The 23238-nt window shown below is 42.9% G+C and overlaps 1 protein-coding gene across 1 annotated transcript in view; it reads left to right on the plus strand.

The window, feature by feature from the left end:
- The window catches only part of LOC124722980 (angiotensin-converting enzyme-like), a 418907-nt gene that overhangs the window by 350969 nt on the left and 44700 nt on the right, over positions 1-23238 (plus strand). The window lies entirely within an intron of this gene.

Consider the following 23238-nt stretch of genomic DNA (forward strand, 5'->3'; position numbering starts at 1 on the left):
GTTTGCTGGAGACTGTGGGTTCTTCAGAGTATCTACATCACCTTGGCTCTAGTTGGGCAACGTAAAAGCCGTCGTGTACATCGACAAGAACCAGAATACAAGCAGCACATCGTTCCCACGGCCCGTATATGGAGAATACCAGTTCATTCCAAAACAGCAGCAAGTCAGGTGCACATCAGGCATCAATCAGTGTTTTCCGGATACACTGGCCAGCACCCAACAAAATGGCTGAAAGTGTACGACCATGTCGCCAAATACACTGAAGCGCTAAAGAAACTGGTATAGCCATGCGTATTCAAAAACAGAAATATGTAAACAGACAGAATACGGCGCTGGTCGCCAACGCCTATATAAGACAACAAGTGTCTGGAGCAGTTGTTAGATCGGTTACTGCTGCTACACATTCCCGTACGACTGTATCACAAGTGTACCGTGAATATAAGGAATCCGGTAAAACATCAAATCTCCGACATCGCTGGGGCAGGGAAAAGATCATGCAAGAACGGGACCAACGATGACTGAAGAGAATCGTTCAACGTGACAGAAGTGCAAGCCTTCCGAAAATTGCTGCGAATATCAATGCTGGGCCATCAACAAGTGTCAGCGTGCGAACCAATCAACGAAACATCATCGTTATGGGCTTTCGGAGGCGAAGGCCCACTCGTGTGCCCTTGATGACCGCACGATACAAAGCCCGTCAACATCGACATTGGCCTGTTAATGACTAGAAATATGTTGCCTGGGCGGACGAGTTTCGTTTCAAATTGTATCGAGTGGATGAACATGTACGGGTATGGAGACAACTTCATGATTCATGGACACTCCATGCTAGCAGGGGACTGTTCAAGCTGGTGGAGGCTCTTTAATGGTGTGGGGAATGTGCAATTGGAGTGATATGCGACCCCTGATACGTCTAAATACGACCTGCATCCATTCATGTCCATTGTGCATTCCGACGGACTTGGGCAATTCCATCGGGACAAAACGACACCCCACACGTCCAGAATTGCTACAGAATGATTCCAGTAACACTCTTCTGAGTTTAAATACTTCCGCTGGCCACGAAACTACCCAGACAGGAACATTGTTGAGCATATCTGAGATGCGTTGTAACGAGCTGTTCAGAAGAGATCTCCACCCCCCTCGTACTCTTACGGATTTACGGACAGCCTTGACGGATTCATGGTGTCAGTTCCCTCCAGCACTACTTCAGACATTTGTCGAGTCAATGCCATGTCGTGCTGCGGCACTTCTGCGCGCTCGCGGGGGCCCTACACGATATTAGGCAGGTGTACCAGTTTCTTTTGCTCTTCAGTATACTACAGGCGTCACGGAGTGATGTGTTTGGCATAGGAAACGACACGTCATTGCATACACAATGCTCTGGCCCTATGCCACACTGTGATTCCTGTGACGACACATAGCAACTGAACGATATCTCAGTCAATGCTGCGTTAAATTATGTTGCTGATGACGAGAGGGAGTATCCAGCATTGCTGTAAACAGTAGAAGCCTTGAAGAATGAGGAACTGACGATAGTAGACTAAAAATTAATAAACGGAGGACTGAGCAAGGGGAATTATGATCTGTGGGATCGTAATCGTTTCTTGTCATCCTAGATGGTTCAAATGGCTCTGAGCACTATGGGACTCAACTGCTGAGGTCATTAGTCCCCTAGAACTTAGAACTAGTTAAACCTAACTAACCTAAGGACATCACACACATCCATGCCCGAGGCAGGATTCGAACCTGCGACCGTAGCGGTCTTGCGGTTCCAGACTGCAGCGCCTTTAACCGCACGGCCACTTCGGCCGGCGTCATCCTAGATCATGCATCGCTAGCTTTCCTGAAGTTTTTCCACGACGCTTCAATATCTGCTCACATGAGATTCGTGACAACTCGAGACAGAATTAGACACAAGTATAACTGGCCGGATCTCTACCGAGCCGTTGGAAACCAAGTGAGGCACTGTAAAGAATGTCAGGGACATAATCACGTGCCTCAATCATTTTCGTAACTTCTGGTAACAATTCTGTGTGCAGTAGCACCAATCTGCTTAATTGTAATCAACCCCCCCCCCCCCCCCCCCCACGTCCCCCGACGTCGACAAACGAGAACTGATGGATAATAATCTGCACTGAATCATCATCATCATCATCATCAGCCAATTCAATCATTAGGTGATGTGGCCTCTTCGAGTCGTGGATTCAGGTAGGCTTTCAGAAGTCTTCTCCAAGTCGGACGGTCTTGGGCAGTTCTCTGCCAGGTGTTACCAGCGATCTTCTTGATGTCTTTGTCCCATCTGTCTGGTGGTCTTCCTCTAGGCCTCCGGTGCTCTCTCGGACTCCACTCCAGTACTAACTTCGTCCATCTGTTGTCTTTTCTTCTTGCGACGTGGCCAGCCCACTGCCATTTCAAGGAACCTACTCTCTCTAAGATGTCATTAACCTTCGTCACAGACCGAATGTCATCTGCCCTTTTCCTGTCCTTTCTTGTATAGCCCAGCATTGATCTCTCCATGGCTCTCTGTGCTGTCCTAAGTTTCCCTTTTGTGAATGAGTTCAGTGTCCATGTCTCGCATCCGTACGTCATCACAGGAAGAATGCATTGATCAAATACTGCTTTCTTCAGATTTACTGGCATTTTTGATCTGAATACTTTTGAATTCTTCCCAAATGCTTGCCAGCCAAGCTTGATGCGTCGATAGATTTCTGGTCTTATGTCTCCCTTCATATTTATAATCTGGCCAAGGTAGACATATTCACTGACCTCTTCTAGTAGACTGTCCTTGACTTTCACATCTCCAGCTGGGACCCATTTGTTGGATATTACTTTTGTTTTGGAAAGGTTCATGTTCAAGCCAACCAGCTGACATTCCGATGCAAGATCTGTAACTAAGTTTTGGAGCTCTGCGAAGTCTTTGGCCAGTAAGGCAATATCATCAGCAAATCTCAAGTTGGTAAGCCTTCTTCCATTAATTCTAATTCCCTTACCTTCCCAGCTCAGCTTTGACATAGCCATTTCCAATACAGCAGAGAACAGTTTTGGGGAGATGGGATCGCCTTGCTTGACACCCCTCATGATGCGGAATTCTTGAGTTGATTCGCCGATGTTAACATAAGCTGAAGAATTCTCGTAGATTTTCCTGAGCACTTCAATGTATGCTGCTCCCACTCCTTGCTCACTCAAAGCTTGGAGGACAGCTACATGGCTAACGGAGTCAAATGCCTTTTCAAAGTCAACAAAGGCAATGCAGAGAGGCAGTTGGTATTCATTCGCTCTGCTTATCACTTCACTAACGGTCAGAATGTGGTCAATAGTGCTAAAATTGCTTCGGAATCCAGCTTGTTCTATAGGTTGGGCTGAGTCTAGGGTGGAACTAATTCGGTTTAACAAGATCTTTGTAAAAATTTTGTACAAAATTGAGAGCAAGCTGATAGGACGGTAGTTTTTAATATTGTGAATACTTCCTTTCTTGTGTATCAAAATAATCTTAGCCTTGTTCCACGATAGTGGGATTGAAGCATAGTGCAGGCAGGAAGTAAATACTTTTGCCAAGTGATTTATTGTTACCTCTCCTGCCAGTTTGAGGATGTCAACGCTGAGCTCATCATCACCTGGCACTGTTCCCTTCTTCATGCTATCTAGAGCACACTTGACTTCCGATGGGAGTATATCTGGAACCCTAGATATATCATTTAAAATAGATACACTCAAATTTTCCCCTGGATTGCTATACAAATTGCTATAAAAGTCTCTGATGAACTTCAAAACCGCCTCCTTTTCAGTGATTCGACTGTCATTTCCATCGAGTGCGATAATCTGCTTTTTACCTATTGTGAGTTTGCGTTTGGCTGACTTTAAACTTGTCTTGTTCTCCAAGCTTGCTCGTAAGGTGTCTTCAGTGAATTTCTGTATGTCAGTTTTCATTTCTCTTCGCACTGCCTTACATAGTTCGGAATACGCCACCATGTCACGATCGGTTTGGATTTTCATTTCTCTCCTCTGTTGTAAAAGGGTTTCAGTTTTGGCACTGAATTTCTTTGGTTGTTTATTTTTTTGGCATAGGCCACCGACTTCTTGTGCACTTGAAACAATCATTTCCGCCAAATCACAATCTTTAGTTACGTGGAACTTGCTTTGGAGGACTTCTTGGAATTTCCAGGAATGTTCTTCCAGGTTTTTGAGGTTGATTACCCTTCTCTTCCCTTTCATAAGATTACTCCTTTCATTTCTTACATTGAGTTCGACCCTTGCTCTCACAAGACGGTGATCACTGCCAGTGTTGAACTGATTTAGCACTGATACGTCTTTTACAATCTGCGGAATATTTGACAAAATAAAGTCTATCTCATTTTTGACACTGAAATTTGGGCTCCTCCAAGTCCATTTTCGGTCAGGGTGCTTCTTAAAGAACGTATTCATGATGGACATACTGGTGTACTCAGCGAACTGGACTAATCTCTCACCTCTATCGTTTCGGTCGTCAATCCCATAGTTGCCCACCACTGTGTCGCCTTGTTTCTTGGTGCCAACTTTTGCATTGAAATCTCCAATGACCATCTGGAAGTGACAATCGCTACCTTTTTTACAGGTGTTATCCAGACTTTCGTAAAAGGATTCAATTTCTTCGTCAGGGTGATTTGAGGTGGGAGCGTACACCTGAACAATCTGTATTTTATACCCATTCGACACCTTCAGGACCATTCGAGCTGTCCTGCTGGAAGTTCCTTCTAAGACAGATACTCTATCAGCAATATTCTTGTTGATTAAGAACCCAACTCCATTGAGTTTTCCTTCTGGATCGCCACAAAAGTAAAACAAGTTGCCAGAGCGCAAACGGAGACAGTCTTCCCCTTTTCGGCGAACTTCGCTTAAACCAACAATACTCCAGTTGATTTTTGTAAGCTCTTTCTCGATCTCTTCTAGTCTGTCGTTGCCTATTAGAGAGCGACAGTTATATGTACAGACGTGAAGAGTCTGTATCTTCTTCTCAGCACCACTTGGTGTTTGGGACATCAAAGTTGCTCCCACCCGGAGATCCGACTGTGGGGCTATTACTCCGGAAAATTTAACATTAATGTCATACAACATAACTCGGAGGTGAGAAGCATAATCACCACGCTTGCTTCAGAACGGATTGGCGATATAATTTCCAGGCCGCCCCTGACATGGGGTACAGACACCTTTGGTAGGCCGCTCCACTAGAGTACAGACGCCACCACACTGCTAGTTTTGGTCCACCCCGGGTATTTCATTTCCCCGGTGCCACCCATATCTGGGAGACTTTCCCCTGTCCGCCACCTGGGGAGGCGCCCGATGGGGGACTAGCAACCCCACACGGGCTGCACTGAATACCTCATACGAAATGCTGCCACCAAAACTGTTCTGACTGACGAAGATCTGGGAAATGCAAGGTGCTTTGTAGTACATATAATTAGAAGCACTCAGTGTGATGATCTCTCGCCGTGTAAAAGTTTTCCAATCGAGACTGGTATCAGCTGTTATTTCACGTTGCGACATCACCATCAAAATGACAATTACCTACCACCTACAGACAAATGGTTTCGTAGTAACTTAAATAAAACGCTGGTAGCTATGTTCCCGATGATTGTAGTTCATGAACAGAGAGATTGGGACACAATGCTGTCCATCGTGACATTTTCATACAACACAGCAAACAAGACACTACAGGATTCTCATCGTCCCTTTTGCTCCACGGTCGCAAGGACGAAACGTCAATGTGTGAAGTGTTATCGTTTCAACCGATCGATACTCAGGTTGACTAAGTGAAACACTTCATGACCGGGACTTGATAACCAAGGAGCCTGACTCGCATACCGACCCTGGACGCCTAGGAGCAAGATCGAGAGCGTTTTAATGCCAAGCACCGCCTGGTAAGATAGCTACAGACTTGAAGACTTGGTATGGATTTCTTATGCACGTGCGGAAAGTGGGACTATCTGAAAAGTTGGGCCGTATCGTATCCTTCGTCGTTTATCACGCGTCACATATGAAGCCAAGGATAATGACCTTTCATCAAGAGGATAAAAATCCTCCGTACGTAGCCCTACTAAGGCCTTGATTTGCGGATTGCCGATGAGGGCTTCCATGGGAGGAGCTACCTTCGATGCTCTTTATAGTGAAGAGGTAGTGTCACCAAGACCGAAACGTGAGGATCCGCCATAACTGCCATACAGAGGCCCATTGACAAGGTGTAGATCCATGATGCTCAACTCGGCTTCAATTAGAACTTCTGAAACAGCGAGCCTCGAAATTTCTTGTATTTCTAACGTTTTTACATTGTGGAATATTCGATGTTTGTATAAATATCTGCACTCTCTGTCCAGGAGTTCGGTTTTATCCTGGATGCACGTTAGCGATCGTAAAAAACGTGCCTTCTGTGCTAGCTGTTATTCTTCATTTACGACCCTGCTATCGCATTTGGACTTCATTATGTTCGCGACATGACAATAACCTCATTGTTTCAGACACGCTAATCGATATTAGATTATAAAGCAGCAACTTTTATGAAAATTTACTAACTGCAGAGGGTATTTACACATGAGAATAAATGTCTTTACGTCCAAAGAAATTCTGTGATTATGACTAGCCTTTTTTAAGTTCTACGCAGACTTATTAACTGTTATCAGACTATAGAATTTTGCTTGTATCCGTTTCAGAACCAAAATGGAATTAAGCTATGAACTGTGCAATGCATGCTATTGTGGGAAAAGTAACTTGGATAAAATAATGACATCACACCGCTCCGAAATTGCAAATAATCCCAAACATAGGCTAGAAAGATACTTTCAATAGCAACAGAAAATACTTAAGTTCGAGGATTGTACCGAAAGTAATTCATACGCGGTCATTACATGTTTGTTAAGTGATACAGATCGTTCAAATTGCACCTGTAGTTGGAATGAGTCTTTCTTCACCCAAAATTCGTCCTCAACGTAGTATCGATTGAAAGCATGGTAATTGCTTCATCACTGAATACAAACTTCGTATATAGTAAAAAAATGAAATTATTTAAGGATTGCTTTCATCTCGTATACGTCATTATGCCATTCTTCTTGAGCACTGTCTCTCATCAAACCAAGCAGGTAGATGCATGCTCCATATATCGCTGCTCTCGGTGCAAGCATTTTCAACTGAGTGTGGCCGGTAGCGTGGCATGTGACAGATATAACTGTAACGCTGTCCTCTGTAAATTATGCATGCCTATAAAAATACATTTAGCTTAGTTTTTAGATGTGCGTTCCGAATTACCTGCTTCTGCAACAAAATACTCCTGCGATAGCTAGAGATACAGAGAGGAGACTTAGTATCGGATTAACAATATTTGGATATAGCACTCAGTCTAGCCATATCGTGCTTCTAGGAGGTATTCACATATGTCTAATCAAATAACTGACAGGTTCCCTGTCATAAATATTAATTAAACTTCTTACGAGGTGGAGATTTCATAGAAACAAGCAAATAACTTATCTAGCGATGTTCAAAGTGTATCGTGCTGAAAACTACTGTAGACTAGGGTAAACAGGGTCATTGAATTTATATTAATAACTGGACTTCATTACCAGCAAGCAGATTCAGGCACATCAGTCGTAGATTTGTCACACGTAGCCTAAACTACACAGAAGAGCCAAAGAAACTGGTACTACTGCCTAATATCGTGTAGGGCCCCCACGAGCATGCAGAAGTGCCGCAACACGACGTGGCATGGACTCGACAAATGTCTGAAGTAGTGATGGAGGGAACTAGTACCATGAATCCTGCAGGACTGTCCGTAGATCCTTAAGAGTACTAGGAGGTGGAGATCTCTTCTGAACTGCTCGTGAGGATCCGCTCAATGATGTTCATGTCTGGGGAGTTCGGTTGCGAGAGGAAGTATTTAAAGTCAGATAAGTGTTTCTGGAGACACTCTGTAGCAATTCTGGACGTTTGGGGTGTCGTTTTGCCCTTCTGGAATTGCCGAAGGCCGTCAGAATGCACAATGGGCATGAATGGATGCAGGTCATCAGACAGGATGCTTACGTATGTATCACCTCTCAGAGTCGTATCTAGACGTATGAGGAGTCCCATATTACTCTAATTGCACACATCCCACACCATTACAGAGCCTCCACCAACTTGAACAGTCCCCTGCTGACATGCAGTGTCCATGGATTCCATTGGCTCGATGCAATTTGAAACGAGACTCGTCCAACAACCAGGCAACACGTTTACAGCCATCAACAATCCGATGTCGGTGTTGACGTGTCCAGTCGAGCCGTAAAGCTTTGTGTCGTGCAGTCATAAATCGTACATGGGTGGGCCATTGGCTCCGAAAGCCCATATCGATGATGTTTCGTTGATTGGTTCACACGCTGACACTTGTTGATGGTCCAACATTGCAATCCGCAGTAATTTGCGGAAGGCCTGCACTTCTGTCACGTTGACGATTCTCATTAATCGTCGTTGTTTCGTTCTTGCAGGGTCTTTTTCCGGCCGCAGCGATGTTAGAGATTTGATGTTTTACCGGATTCCTGATATTCACGGTACACTCGTGAAATAGTAGTAAGGGAAAATCCCCACTTCATCGTTACTGTGGAGATGATGTGTCGCTTCGCTTGAGCTCCGACAATGACACAACGTTCAAACTCAAATCTTGATAACCTGCCATTGTACCAGCAGTAACCGAACTAACAACTCTGCCAGACACTTGTCTTAGATAGGCGTTGCCGACCAGTGCCGTATCCTGCCTATTTACTTATGTCTGTGTTTGAATATGCATGGCTATACCAATTTCTTTGGCGCTTCAGTGTACATAACACGGAAATGCTCCAGTATACGGTAGTAGTATGTGATGACTTTAATTTGCCCAGTGTCGACAGGGGAAACTACAGTTACGGCTGCTAGGGGTAGTACCAAGAAGAGACGTGAAATGGAAAGGACACGCAAAATCTTTAGTAGATAAGGCAAATGGAAGACAGGTTTGTTGAAGGTGTTCTGGGAGAATGTAGTACATACCTAAATTAAATCACATTCTGTCCACAGTTGTTAGGTAGTCCAGTATTCATTATTAATGTCGTCGAAGGCTTAAAAAGTGAGTGCATTAACAAAAATTTTTGAGCATTTGCCAAATCACCTAAAATGTGTGACGGGTAGTAAAGCTAATTTTAAACCTAACCATGGCTGATGACCTCAGATGTTAAGTCCCATAGTGCTCAGAGCCATTTGAACCATTTTTTTGAACCTAACCGTAAATAATATGTATATTTGGATGACCATATTCCACAGTAGTTGTTACAATGAATTATTATTGTTTTTTCTGTCTTAAACTTACTGCAGTTAACTTGTATTTTTCTCTAGACACTTTTCATTTTCACTTGTAAAGCATCTTCTGCGGTCATTTTGGAAATGTAGTTACATAATATAGTTACATTTTGATATTTGTAGATTATAAACAATATTTCCTTATACAACTGATGTAGAGTTTACCTACTATGTTATTGCCTCTTGTTTATATATCCTGCAAACTACTGCTTTTTCCTGTTTTGTTAGATGAAGTTGAGATTGCAAAAACTTGGTTGCACTTTCAGTGTCTGGAGTTTTTAGCCTTTTTTGAACTCACTTTCTCTTACTCTGCATTTGTGTTATTTCCACTTCACCCCATATTCGTAAAACTTCACAAAATAAATAGTACTCTAGTTTCACCTGTTCCCCTTTCAGCACAGCGGGTTTGTTTGCTCAAATTTTTGTGTACGTTGTGAATGTTGCAAAGCTGTAGATGTAGAGATGTAGACAGGGAGATTAGATCGGTGGAGCGGGGGAGGGCAGAAAGAAAATAAATTCTAAAATATGTATGTGGAGTTGTGTCGAATGTTCAACAGAGATGTGTGTGGGGAGGAGGGAGGGGGAGGGCGAGAATGGTGGTTCGAATTGTAGGAGGGAGCAGCGATTATAGGAAATGCAACAGGCACAAGACAGTAGGGGTGAATGGGAAATGGGTGGGTGGGGGAGGAGTGGTAGTGAGTGGGCGTATTAGCAGAGGAGTGGTCATATGTCTATATGTAATTTAATTTAAAAAGTATGTGGTTTGTCGGGTTGCTGTGATCATTTATGAATTGTTCCTTTTGTGTTATAGTTTTATAAATGTGGTAGTTTTCTTGTAGGGTGAGAAGATGTTTTATGTTGTTTAGCCTTATAATTTGTATGTCTGTGTCTCTGGTGGTAACTTTTTATAGGTGTTGGTGTTCGTTTCGGCAAAAGTCAAATGATTTTCCTGTACTTCCGTGGTCTCATATGCTCTTTGTATCTGGTGGCGGCGCGGGATTAGCCTCCGGCCGGAGTGGCCGTGCGGTTCTAGGCGCTACAGTCTGGAGCCGAGCGACCGCTACGGTCGCAGGTTCGAATCCTGCCTCGGGCATAGATGTGTGTGATGTCCTTAGGTTAGTTAGGTTTAATTAGTTCTAATTCTCGGCGACTGATGACCTCAGAAGTTAAGTCGCATAGTGCTCAGAGCCATTTGAACCATTTGGATTAGCCGTGCGGTCTAAGGCGCTGCAGTCATGGACTGTGCGGCTGGTTCCGGCGGGGGTTCGAGACCTCCCTCGGGCATGGGTGTGTGTGTTTGTCCTTAGGATAATTTAGCTTAAGTAGTGTGTAAGCTTAGGGACTGCTGACCTTAGCAGTTAAGTCCCATAAGATTTCACACACATTAGATTTTTTTGTATCTGGTGGCAACTACAGCGTAAATAAAGTGGTTTCGAAAAAGGTGAAAAATAGCCAAGAAAGAATGTAAAGGCAAGGTTACATCGACCTCAGCCTCATCTAACAACAAAGGAAAAAGCAGCAGTTTACATAATATGTAAACAAGAGGCAAAAACATTGTAATTAAATTGTTCCCAAGTTTTGTGAGGAAATTCTATTTTTGATCTACAAACACCAAAATTTAGCGACATATTATGTATCCGTAATTCCAGAATTCCCACAGAAGATTCTTTATATATAATAACGAAACGCGTCTGGTGAAAATACCCTTTAATTGCAATAAGCCAAAGACGGAAAAATCAATAGTAATTGACTAACCTAAAATAATTCCTAATGGACAACTGCAATGCCATAGTTGATTTTTATTTAAAACTGGTAATCTACAAGAAAAGAGTTTTGTCCGTAGTTGCATGAGTAGGGCTGAAAAATAGTATGCTCTTTAATTTTATGAACTTTTAAACGAGCAGCATGTATTCATCCACTGAAAGTCATCGTGTATGCATATCCTGTTAACTGATCCGTTTCACATCATTTCATGGAGCTCCAATGCAGATGGATGATGCTTTCGTCAACCGATTGACTGAAAAGACGAAAATTTATTCTCGGATACCAAAATTGGACTGCTGTCGATTGGCAAAATGTACTTTTCTCGGATGAATGGTATTTCCTGCTTGATGGAATGGGTCACATCAGCGAACCCAATCGAAAGCGTCAATGAACGAACAATTTACTACCATTTCAACATAGACACGAAGTGAAGGGGAGCAGTGTCATCGTCTGTGTAGTAGCTTTGTGCCTTTGTCTTCATTAATCCAGCCAGAACGATATGGTTTCAAATCTATCCTCGGTCACTTCAGTTATAAGACTTTTTACCATCTCGGTACTAGAAATTAATTCCCAGAGTGCAGAATTACACCTTATCTCCTCAGACGCGCGTGTCGTTCTACACCTCTTAACTGTTGTTGAGGAACAATCAACTCTAGTGTTGTTGTTTTTTGTTAGGTCATGGAATGTGAATACATGATAGGAGCAATTATTCAATAAGAATACTTTATTTACATGACTCTTTCCACCAAGGAAATCCACAGAAAAACGAGGAGCTAAAAGAAATCTCATTCTTAACAGTACTATGATTATCAGGACTATCGATACTCCATGATATGCGTAGTGACATATCGGTAACGAGCATTCCCAACCACATGTGGCAATTTACACTCAGCAAGACATTGGATAAATGTCCAATAGGCTGTTCAGAGATAATATGCCTCAGTTGCATAAGTGTCCGAGGTTGTCGAATCACATTGCACATTGTGACTCGTGTTACATTCCACACATGCTACGGGGTTCTTGCAAAGTGCCGGCCTATGCAGTGATTACCCAAATCAGGAATAACCCCACTGGTGCATAGTTCCTGTCCAATTACGTCCAACTTCGGTCATCCCTGTTTGGCTTGCGACAGCGATCTACTTCTAATTGCGGAGCAAAGGGTTTCGTTACAAGAATATTTGCCAACAATCACACGAATTGCAACACGAATAATGTTCAGATATAAATTGTTTTCCTTATAGTAGTAAGACGGTTCTATTTAATTCACTGAAAGAAATGAAAAGTGTCACACTATGAAGCACCAGCCCGATATTAATCAAAGTTTCAGACGTTGTTCATCACATAGCAAGTTCCATTATAATCTCATCTTCATCATCAACATAAACATGAGGTGTGATTGCCAATGGCACGAATAGACTTTTGAACTTATTGTGGTATTGAAGCAAACAGCTTCTTGTTGTTACCGCGAGGAATTTCTTACCGTGGCTGAAATACATGCTGCGGCTGTTCATGAATATTGCTACACGAAGGCTGGTATGAAAATGTTGCATTCCAGACGTGCCGTATTGGTGAAAAATCAAGGGACCGGGCAGGCTAGTCAAAGATCCACACATTCCTCAACGCTTTTGTGGTGTGAACTGCAGTTTGGGATCTTGCGTCATCGTGCGTGAATTTGCTCTATGTTTTCCTGGCCATGAAGAGCATGAAAATGGGCTTTACCGTTCTTGTTATATACTCACGTGCATGAAGCTTCTCTTCCTCAATTGTGCAATCACTCCGATTGTTATTTCAATAGCTCCCAACTCCACAATTCCAAGGATTGGAGAGGCTACGTAAATTGATAATCACTTTTTCCTATGACCTTGCACCAGGTCGTCTTCCTACATGCTAGGCATCGATCTGACAGTCACAAACGGAAGTTAGGCCCCTCATTGAACACCACAGAATGCCATACGATTTTCTGGTTGATTGTGGCTCTACACCACGCAGTCTGTGTTGTCTGCGGTATAGTGTCAGTGATAAACGATGCATGGTATCTCGAGATATCAACGCATCTTCCAGTAATCTGTCGTGGTGATGCTCCACCCGTAACCTGTGCCCGGATTTCAGCTGTTCTCATCTGTCTGTTCGTTGGAACCAGTCGAACCACACTACGATCTTTCTATGGTGTAATCGTTCTGAAAAGAGCCGTGCCAACCCATCTTGTCACAATGGTGTCTTGAATCCATCTTGTTATCGCTTGTTCTACAGTTATTTATATTACATCCAGCTGTCGGAATGATGCTCTCATGTCAATCGTGCCAATGATTCGACATTCCACAAACTCTGAAAGTCTGCGATAAACTGCCATTGCTCATCCATAGGGCATTATGATGTAGGATCACAACCCAAAACTTTGTAGTGACGTTAGATATATTTAATAGTCACCATGTACTCACACCTTTTCTCATGTGTAGAAATGGCATTTTACTGTATTGAAAACATAGAAAATAAATTCGCATAAGTATTAAATTTTAATCAACATATTCCGCAAGTCTGACAGTACTGAAATATCGCTTTGGTAGTGTTCGGTGAAGGTGTTGATGGTGCGCCGCTTTCAGTTTCTGTGCCGGACGGGGTGGCCGAGCGTTTCTAGGCGCCACAGTCTGGAACCGCGCTACCGCTACGCTCGCAGGTTCGAACCGTGCCTCGGGCATGGATGTGTGTGATGTCCTTATGTTAGTTAGGTTTAAGTAGTTCTAAGTTCTAGGGGACTGATGACCTCAGCAGTTAAGTCACATAGTGCTCAGAGCCATTTGAACCATTTGATCAGTTTCTGTATGTGTAGTTGATGCTTCAGAATGAAAAAGTGGGCTGTCTTATGAACTGAAGCATTTACAGTTTAATCGATTCAATGTATATTCATTGTGGTTTTTTAAGAGAGTTAGTATAATAATTAAGACAATAGAAAATATCAGTGTCCCTCACAGGCTTCAAGTTAAGAAGTTAGAAGCTGTTGGAGTCCTCCTTGTGGTGTCTGAACAATATCGTCAAAAGAAAATAAATGTCAATATCTCATGCTTCACTCGTCTACTTGTATTTTTCCTCAATACATAAGCGGCCAGTTTCTATCCGCTCCACCACAGAATTCATATTTTCCTTAATTGTTTCCACTTCGGACATCAACCACAGTATTTTGAAAACGAGAACTGCTAAGATAACCAATTAGTGAAAAGATCTGTCGGCTGTGGATACGAATAGCGATTCAGCAATAATGACTGTAAAGTATGGTGTCGACTGCCTGTCGTTCCGGCTATGCGTAGGAAAGGTATTCACACTGATACCGTTTGACTATATGTAGCGTGCTATCTACTACGTGATGGGTAAGCCGCATACACTGCTGGCGTCTTCATTATGTCAGACACTAGGTAGCTCCGCATTAACGTGCTCTATGCGATTCGGGCCCAACGAATGCATAAAATAATTTGCACGCTGTCTGCACAGTGCGGCCTACCTGCAAATGGGGACGGTCTCTGGGGGCTAACACTGTTAACGAAAATGAGGACACTGCCCATAAATCGAACACATTCCTCCGTTGCCTTCGTACATTACCATCATTCAATGACCAACTTTAATGTGTTAGTGATACCCATACAGTGTTTCATTCTTCTTATACCATACTGGTTATTACCAAGTACGTTTCGAGGGGGGGAATTTGTTATTTCTTCACTGCATATCATCCAGTTTGCCGGACTGCTCGATGCACTGAACCGGGATTCGTCTGGAACGCTCGTTCTGAACGTCCTTCATTGATTGCAGGCACAATGCGCAATACGCGTAGACAACCTGGCATGCAGTCGGTGGAAGAGCTTGTGTGGCCTTAAGCTCACCAGTGCTTTAATCACCCACGTTTCCCTACGAAAAATTTGATGATCACTGTCCTCTCATACCCAAACCTCCAAATGTCCAAATGTCAGACACTCAAATAGGTGCTAAACGTTGCATGTCGTTTGAGGAACAACCAAAACATCGATTTAGTTGGTACTATGAGTTGCCGTCCGGTGGAAGATGCGTAAACGGTAACTGAGAGTAACACTGCAACTACGGAAGACATGAAAAGCGTATCTGTGAGGAGTTGTTTAGCAGACGTCGCGAGGGCGAGTTGGTAGAGTGTGAGGTCGTAGTATAAAAGATCCCGATTTCAACCCCTACTGATGACAACTTTTTTAACTGTTCAGGAGTTAAACTGTGATACGTGAAAACATTTTCCTGTCATGTGGAAGGACTTTGGCGTTTTTTGTCATGTCCTTTTGTCAGTGTGCTTTCGCTTCGTTAGTTGCAAGTAACAAACCTATAGGGTTCATTTGTATAGAAAGGTGTGATATTCTGTCGCACTTGCCGACAGGACACCATATCTATCTATACAAATGTGTCCTATAGGTTTGCTACTTTCAACCAACGAAGCGAAAGCAGACTGCCAAAAGAACATTGCTACAAACTCAAAAAAGTGCATTTACACGTCTGGAATGTGTTGTCACATATAAGAGTTTCACGCATAAACAGTTTAAAAAGAAATCAGTAGTGGGATTTGAGTAGGAGACCTTTTGTACGACGTCCTCACGCTCTACCAACTCACTCACGCGAGACCTACAACGCAACTGCTCGCAGATAGGCTTTTCCTGTGTTTCGTAGTTCTTGTGTTCTTTTTAATTACCATTTATGCACGTTCTGCTAGACGACAGCACATAGCACGCACTAAATAGGTGTTTTGGTTCATAGTCTATCGACATACAACGTTCGGTATCGATCTGAGTGTCTGACATCTGGAGTTTTGGTGTGAGAGGACAGTGATCATCAATTGTTCCTGAGGAAACGATTGTGATTAAAGCACTAGTAAGATTAAGTGGAGTAGTGGAGTTATCCGTGGGATTATGTACAGATTTATCTCTTTGTAAAATTCACCAAATCTTTCTGGAAGGATTTTTTTAGTATACAATATTCTCCGTGAACAGTGGTGTTTCCCCTCTGTGGCCTCTAGGATGCACAAGCATACCTCTTCATCTGGTAGTGGCACATTCTTTCGGTTGTTATATCACACTTTTTTTTCTTAATGAGTCAGATGACGCATTCTAGCTATCCTCCAACCGGACTGTTCACTGCACCCATTAATTTCAACTGATAGCTTATGCACTTGAAAGTCTGCTCGTGCTGCAGTCTTTATACCGCCGGTAAAACGTTTTCCTAGGTAAATGAACTTACAGCAAGTTGAAAGAGAGACGCAGGGAAAAAGAGGGTATATATACATGCGTATTATAAACCTCTTTCTCTCGGAAATTTCGCTGTTTCATACCCCCTCTGTGTTACCACAGATGACGTGTCACAGATCTTATTTGTACTAAAATTGTAGTTCACGCGATGTGCCTATTCGCTGCCACCGCCCTGAGTGGAATGCATTATTGTTGTTGTTGTTGTTGTGGTCTTCAGTCCTGAGACTGGTTTGATACAGCTCTCCATGCTACTCTATCCTGTGCAAGCTTCTTAATCTCCCAGTACCTACTGCAGCCTACATCCTTCTGAATCTGCTTAGTGTATTCATCTCTTGGTCTCCCTCTACGATTTTTACCCTCCACGCTGCCGTCCAGTACTAAATTGGTGATCCCTTGATGCCTCAGAACATGTCCTACCAACCGATCCCTTCTTCTGGTCAAATTGTGCCACAAACTCCTCTTCTCCCCAATTCTATTCAATACCTAAAAAATCGTTCAAATGGCTCTGAGCACTATGGGACTCAACTGCTGTGGTCATCAGTCCCCTAGAACTTAGAACTACTTAAACCTAACTAACTGAAGGACATCACACACATCCATGCCCGAGGCAGGATTCGAACCTGCGACCGTAGCAGTCGCACGTTTCCGGACTGCGCGCCTAGAACCGCGAGACCACCGCGGCCGGCTATTCAATACCTCCTCATTAGTTATGTGATCTACCCATCTAATCTTCAGCAATATTCTGTAGCACCACATTTCGAAAGCTTCTATTCTCTTCTTGTCTAAACTATTTATCGTCCATGTTTCACTTCCATACATGGCTACACTCCATACAAATACTTTAAGAAACGACTTCCTGACACGTAAATCAATACTCGATGTTAACAAATTTCTCTTTTTCAGAAACGCTTTCCTTGCCATTGCCAGTCTACATTTTATATCCTCTCTACTTCGACCATCATCAGTTATTTTGTTCCCCAAATAGCAAAACTCCTTTACTACTATAAGTGTCTCATTTCCTAATCTAATTCCCTCAGCATCAACCGACTTAATTCGACTACATTCCATTATCCTCGTTTTGCTTTTGTTGATGTTCATCTTATATCCTCCTTTCAAGACACTGTCCATTCCGTTCAACTGCTCTTCCAAGTCCTTTGCTGTCTCTGACAGAATTACAATGTCATCGGCAAACCTTAAAGTTTTTATTTCTTCTCCGTGGATTTTAATACTAACTCCGAATTTTTCTTTTGTTTCCTTTACTGCATGCTCAATATACAGATTGAATAACATCGGGGAGAGGCTACAACCCTGTCTCACTCCCTTCCCAACCACTGCTTCCCTTTCATGTCCTTCGACTCTTATAACTGCCATCTGGTTTCTGTACAAATTGTAATTAGCCTTTCGCGCCCTGTATTTTACCCCTGCTACCTTCAGAATTTCAAAGAGAGTATGCCAGTCAACGTTGTCAAAAGCTTTCTCTAAGTCTACAAATGCTAGAAACATAGGTTTGCCATTCCTTAATCTATTTTCTAAGATAAGTCGTAGGGTCAGTATTGCCTCACGTGTTCCAACATTTCTACGGAATCCAAACTGATCTCCCCCGAGGTCGGCTTCTACCAGTTTTTCCATTCGTCTGTAAAGAATTCGCGTTAGTATTTTGCAGTTGCGACTTATTAAACTGATAGTTCGGTAATTTTCACATCTGTCAACACCTGCTTTCTTTGGGATTGGAATTCTTATATTCTTCTTGAAGTCTGAGGGTATTTCGCCTGTCTCATACATCTTGCTCACCAGATGGTAGAGTTTTGTCAGGACTGGCTCTCCCAAGGCTGTCAGTAGTTCTAATGGAATGTTGTCTACTCCCGGGGCCTTGTTTCGACTTAGGTCTTTCAGTTCTCTGTCAAACTCTTCACGCAGTATCATATCTCCTATTTCATCTTCATCTACCTCCTCTTCCATTTCCATAATATTGTCCTCAAGAACATCACCCCTGTATAGACCCTCTATATACCCCTTCCACCTTTCTGCTTTCCCTTCTTTGCTAAGAATTGGGTTTCCATCTGAGCTCTTGATGTTCATGCAAGTGGTTCTCCTTTCTCCAAAGGTCTCTTTAATTTTCCTGTAGGCAGTATCTATCTTACCCCTCGTGAGATAAGCCTCTACATCCTTACATTTGTCCTCTAGCCATCCCTGTTTAGCCATTTTTCACTTCCTGTCGATCACATTTTTGAAACGTTTGTATTCCTTTTTGCTTACTTCACTTTCTGCAATTTTGTATTTTCTTCTTTCATCAACTAAATTCAGTATCTCTTCTGTTCCCCAAGGATTTCTACTAGCCCTCGTCTTTTTACCTACTTGATCCTCTGCTGTCTTCACTATTGCATTCCTCAAAGCTACCCATTCTTCTTCTACTGTATTTCTTTCCCCCATTCCTGTCAATTGTTTCCTTACGCTCTCCCTGAAACTCTGTACAACCTTTGGTTCATTCAGTTTATCCAGGTCCCATCTGCTTAAATTCCCACGTTTTTGCAGTTTCTTCAGTTTTAATCTACAGTTCATAACGAATAGATTGTGGTCCGAGTATAAGTTCTAACAAATGTTCACCAACCTACAGTCTTCTACAGTTCTTGTCCCCTGCGCAGAAAACAGCATGTATGTCGTATATCGGTTATCTTGAGGCTGTAAGAAACTCTTAGCGAGGAATTGATATTATGTGAATAATTAAATTTCCAATTAGTTTGTGTACATGGGATGCCACCATCTTTTATTGGCAGAACACGATAAAATGCACAATTACATTTCACTTTAGAGTCACAAATAATTTCTAGTCTTCAACAAAATAAGGAACTCCGTATTTCCGTAACTACTGTCACAGTGTTCTCAACTGCCGGCCGCGGCAGGCAACATGTCTGTCCTCCGAGACTGCCTAACCAGCTATGATATTTAGAAACCATAGATTACTAATGAAGTCTTAACTGACAGTGACCGCGGCAGACAACATGTCTGTCATCCGACACTGCCGAACCAGCTATGATCTTACAGCCGACCCACTTCTTCCGCCATCCAATTTCGGTGCGATCCGATCTCCGCAGTGCCTTCTGCCTTTTCGTTTAGCAGTTGCTTATTATTCTGAAGGTTATTAATACTTGTGAAATAATGGAATAATAGTACGCTATTGAGAGATGTTTTAATTTGAAATGCAAGTAAATACGCTGTTTAATTTGTCTAATATTAATACCAGAAGTTTATCATTTTAAGGCTCAACTTCCGAACGCAGCAGCCAATCGTGAAGGACCAGAATTAAAGCGGTCTTTCTCATGACACCCGTACCGAACAAACCACCTTTCATCGGTACATGACACCACATTACGTCATCTTGCCACTACTGCCTTCTCATCTGCTCTAAGAAGAGCTTCCTGTAACTGAATATGATGGCTGTAAAGCCAAAAATATTACAGACTCTGGTAGCACCGATGAGTCTACCGCCGGAATAGACAGCTTGGTAGTATTATGTACCAGTAACTTGATGCATATGTATCTCTACACTGGAAATTTAGTTGTTCGTTAAATATTCTGCGAATTAGTCAGGCTCTTCGCACCAACGTCAGTCTCTGTGTGGAACGAGAATGGAGACTAGGGTTTATCATACCGTCGACGATTAAGTGGTTTGGGTAAGAGCACATGCTCATTTTGCTGAAAGATGGGAAATAAAATCCACCGTGTCATTTGAAAAGACCCAGCCCGCCATATGCCGTAATCGATTTAGGGAAACTACGGAAAACCTAAATCCCAATGGCCAGATGACGGCTTCAATATCTGTCCTTCCAGCTCAGTGTTTTATTATCGTTCCACGTCGCTTGGGCAGATTATTTATAGCCCGACTTCATATATTTAGTATTCACCTTTCCGTGTGCTTATACTGATAGCGCACTGCGAAAAATTATCAGATATTTGAGACTTCTCTCGCTGAATAAGGGTATTGGCAGATGTAAACCCTTACAAACACCACGATGTCATAACCTATTCATTGTAGTCACAGTGTAGCTAAGAAAAATAGATATCGTGTACTTCCACAAACTGGATGCCTCAATATTTTAGGGACAACATTTTACAGACAGGGGAGGGCTTTAAACTTAGTAGTTTGAGGTAAGGAACCACAGTTAGGGAATGAATATTTCAGATGGTAGCAGGTATCGAATGAGAATCGTGTGTGAGACACGTGTCTGTAAACAGCCTATGTTTCTGTAATGATGTTGGAGGCATTACCTTGAAAAGCAATACACTATCTTGTATGTTGTAACAAAAAAAACGTGGTTCCAATGGCTCTGAGCAATATGGGAATTAACATCTGTGGTCATCAGTCCCCTAGAACTTAGAACTGCTTAAACCTAACTAACCTAATGACATCACACACATCCATGCCCGAGGCAGGATTGGAACCTGCAACCGTAGCGGTCTATGTTGTAACAGTGGTGGATCTTTCCTTATGAGGTTAAATGAAGCCGCTGGCTTGTGAAATGCCAGTAGAAGTAGGGGAGGAAACGCTCGGTTGGCTCGTACCCTACTTGTCTCATTGTGCAAGATAAAACAGGAATATTTGAGAAAATGTGCAAACATTTTCTGTGCCGTTGTGAAGCATCCATAGCGGCCGGCAGTCGTCACTGTAATTAGCTGTTATAAGGTGGTGTTGCGACTGACATTGTAAGTGATTTATGTCAATTAAGAACAAAATTCTTATTTCCGACCACTAGTTCCTTGCTCTCAGAATACTTAATTTAGAATTCATAACGATCTGTATAATTTGGACCCATAATATTTAAGGTGCCATGAATCTGACAGTTCACTTCGCCGAGAAATATAAACTGCCTGGGGATGAAACCCTAAGAAGGAGAGAAGGAAACAAAATGAAAGTTAATCCAACTTGTCAGCACGACGTTGCATCAGCGTTTCCTTGACGCTTGCACTGATTCAGCTGGGAAAGGTGCTTCAAGTGGTTCAAATGGCTCTGAGCACTATGGGACTCAACATCTGAGGTCATCAGTATCCTAGAACTTAGAACTACTTAAACCTAACTAACCTAAGGACATCACACACATCCATGGGCGAGGCAGGATTCGAACCTGAGACTGTAGCGGTCCAGACTGCAGCGCCTAGAACCGCTCGGCCACATCGGCCAGCGGAAAGGTGGAATGAAACCGCTGTAACCTCTCCTGTTGTAACTGGTCCTTGATATCCTGGGTACTGACACTGGACCGATTTTGACTTCTCGGCTGGTCCCATACATGTTGATTAGCTTTGGAGATCCGGAGATAATGCTGGCCACGGGAGTACCTCAGCATCACGTAGATAGTCCGTAGAGACTCGTGCCGTATGCAGACTAGAATCATTCTAAATAGTCTTCACGGGTTTTTATGCTTAAAAAAAATCGCACAATGATACTGTGGCATGAGAGGTAATACACGAGGACGATGGATGTCGGGACGTAGTGTTGTTCCGTCACGGGTCCCTCAATCACTGCCAGTCTTGACCTGAAGTCGTGCCCAACGACTCCCCACAACATTACAACATGATGAACACCGCTATCTCTCTTCAAAACATTGGAAGAATAGGATCTCTCCATAGGTCTCTGACATACTCGCAGACGATGGTTATCCAGGAGAGTGCCAAACGGAGATTCATCACTGAACACATTGTGGCGCTATTGGTCAGTAATCCATGCTTCCTGGGCACGGCACCGCTCCAATCGCAGCCGTTTGTATTGTGGGATTACTGGCATGCTACTCGTGTCACGGTAATTCCCTAGTCCGGCTGCTACTGATCTCAGACCAGTCTTGCGGAATGGCGCAAAATGTAGCAAGAAATTTGCTATTTGTTCTCGGATGGCAGGCGTAGATGTGAAGGGGTTACTATGTGCTTGGTGAACAAAACGGTGATCCTTTGAGCCACTCTCGCATCAGAATGCCCCACAAATCTGGGTACTGCACGATCCGATCAGGCGGCCAGATGAAGACCCAGACTGCGTCCCCTTTCAAACTCTGTCAGGTGCTGATAACGTAGCCTCGAACGAGTATGCGGCATCTCTGTGTCCTCCACAGTGATCACACAGCACCTCACACTGTTCGTATCCCTTATATACTCGGCAAGGGCTGGTAACAACATTAAACATGAACAACACCGAACAAGAACATCACAAACGTACGCCGGTGGCTATTATGCCTGTCAAAGTGAATCGCAACTGTGATCGGTTAATACCCGCTGATGGTGTGTTCGTGTACGAAGTTACACTGACATCAGACGCTTCTTCTGTGTGCTTCAGTTTTTTTGTCAAGCAGTGTATATGTCCCACTGTACCACACTGCTAAACAAAACCGAATGTAGCCGACCTTAGGTGATTTCTCCGAGCTAAGACTAAGCGTTCATTAAATAAATTCCAGCTGTCTCATTCATCATCGTACAGATCCGGTTCTATTAGGCCGTACACGTTATTTATAATTTTTCACTAAATGCCAAGAACATTAGTGATAAGTAAAATGAAAGATGATACATGCAGCAAAAATTACACAATCATCCGCACTGGGTACTGTTACGTTTAACACTGGAATCGTTGTAATTAATGAACAAATTTGGGACACAGGTAGTTCGTACTTCCCCGTGTGGTCTAACGCGAGTGAATGGTTAGCCTACCTCCCATCCTGACATAGAGCGAGAAAATGATCTAACTATAACAAAATACCTCTCCATCTTGGGAACAACTACAGTACTATCGCAGTAATAAGTACAGATACGAGTACAAGATAGCTGAAAGAAAATTATAAATTTAGTACAACGCGAAAATAAAAACAGTTGCGACGTGAACAAGTACGTCGCAAATGTCTTCACTATTTTTACGCTTGCTGCATTAAAC

This window comes from Schistocerca piceifrons, chromosome X (genome assembly GCF_021461385.2).
Source record: "Schistocerca piceifrons isolate TAMUIC-IGC-003096 chromosome X, iqSchPice1.1, whole genome shotgun sequence".
In the NCBI taxonomy this organism is placed as follows: Eukaryota; Metazoa; Arthropoda; class Insecta; order Orthoptera; family Acrididae; genus Schistocerca; species Schistocerca piceifrons.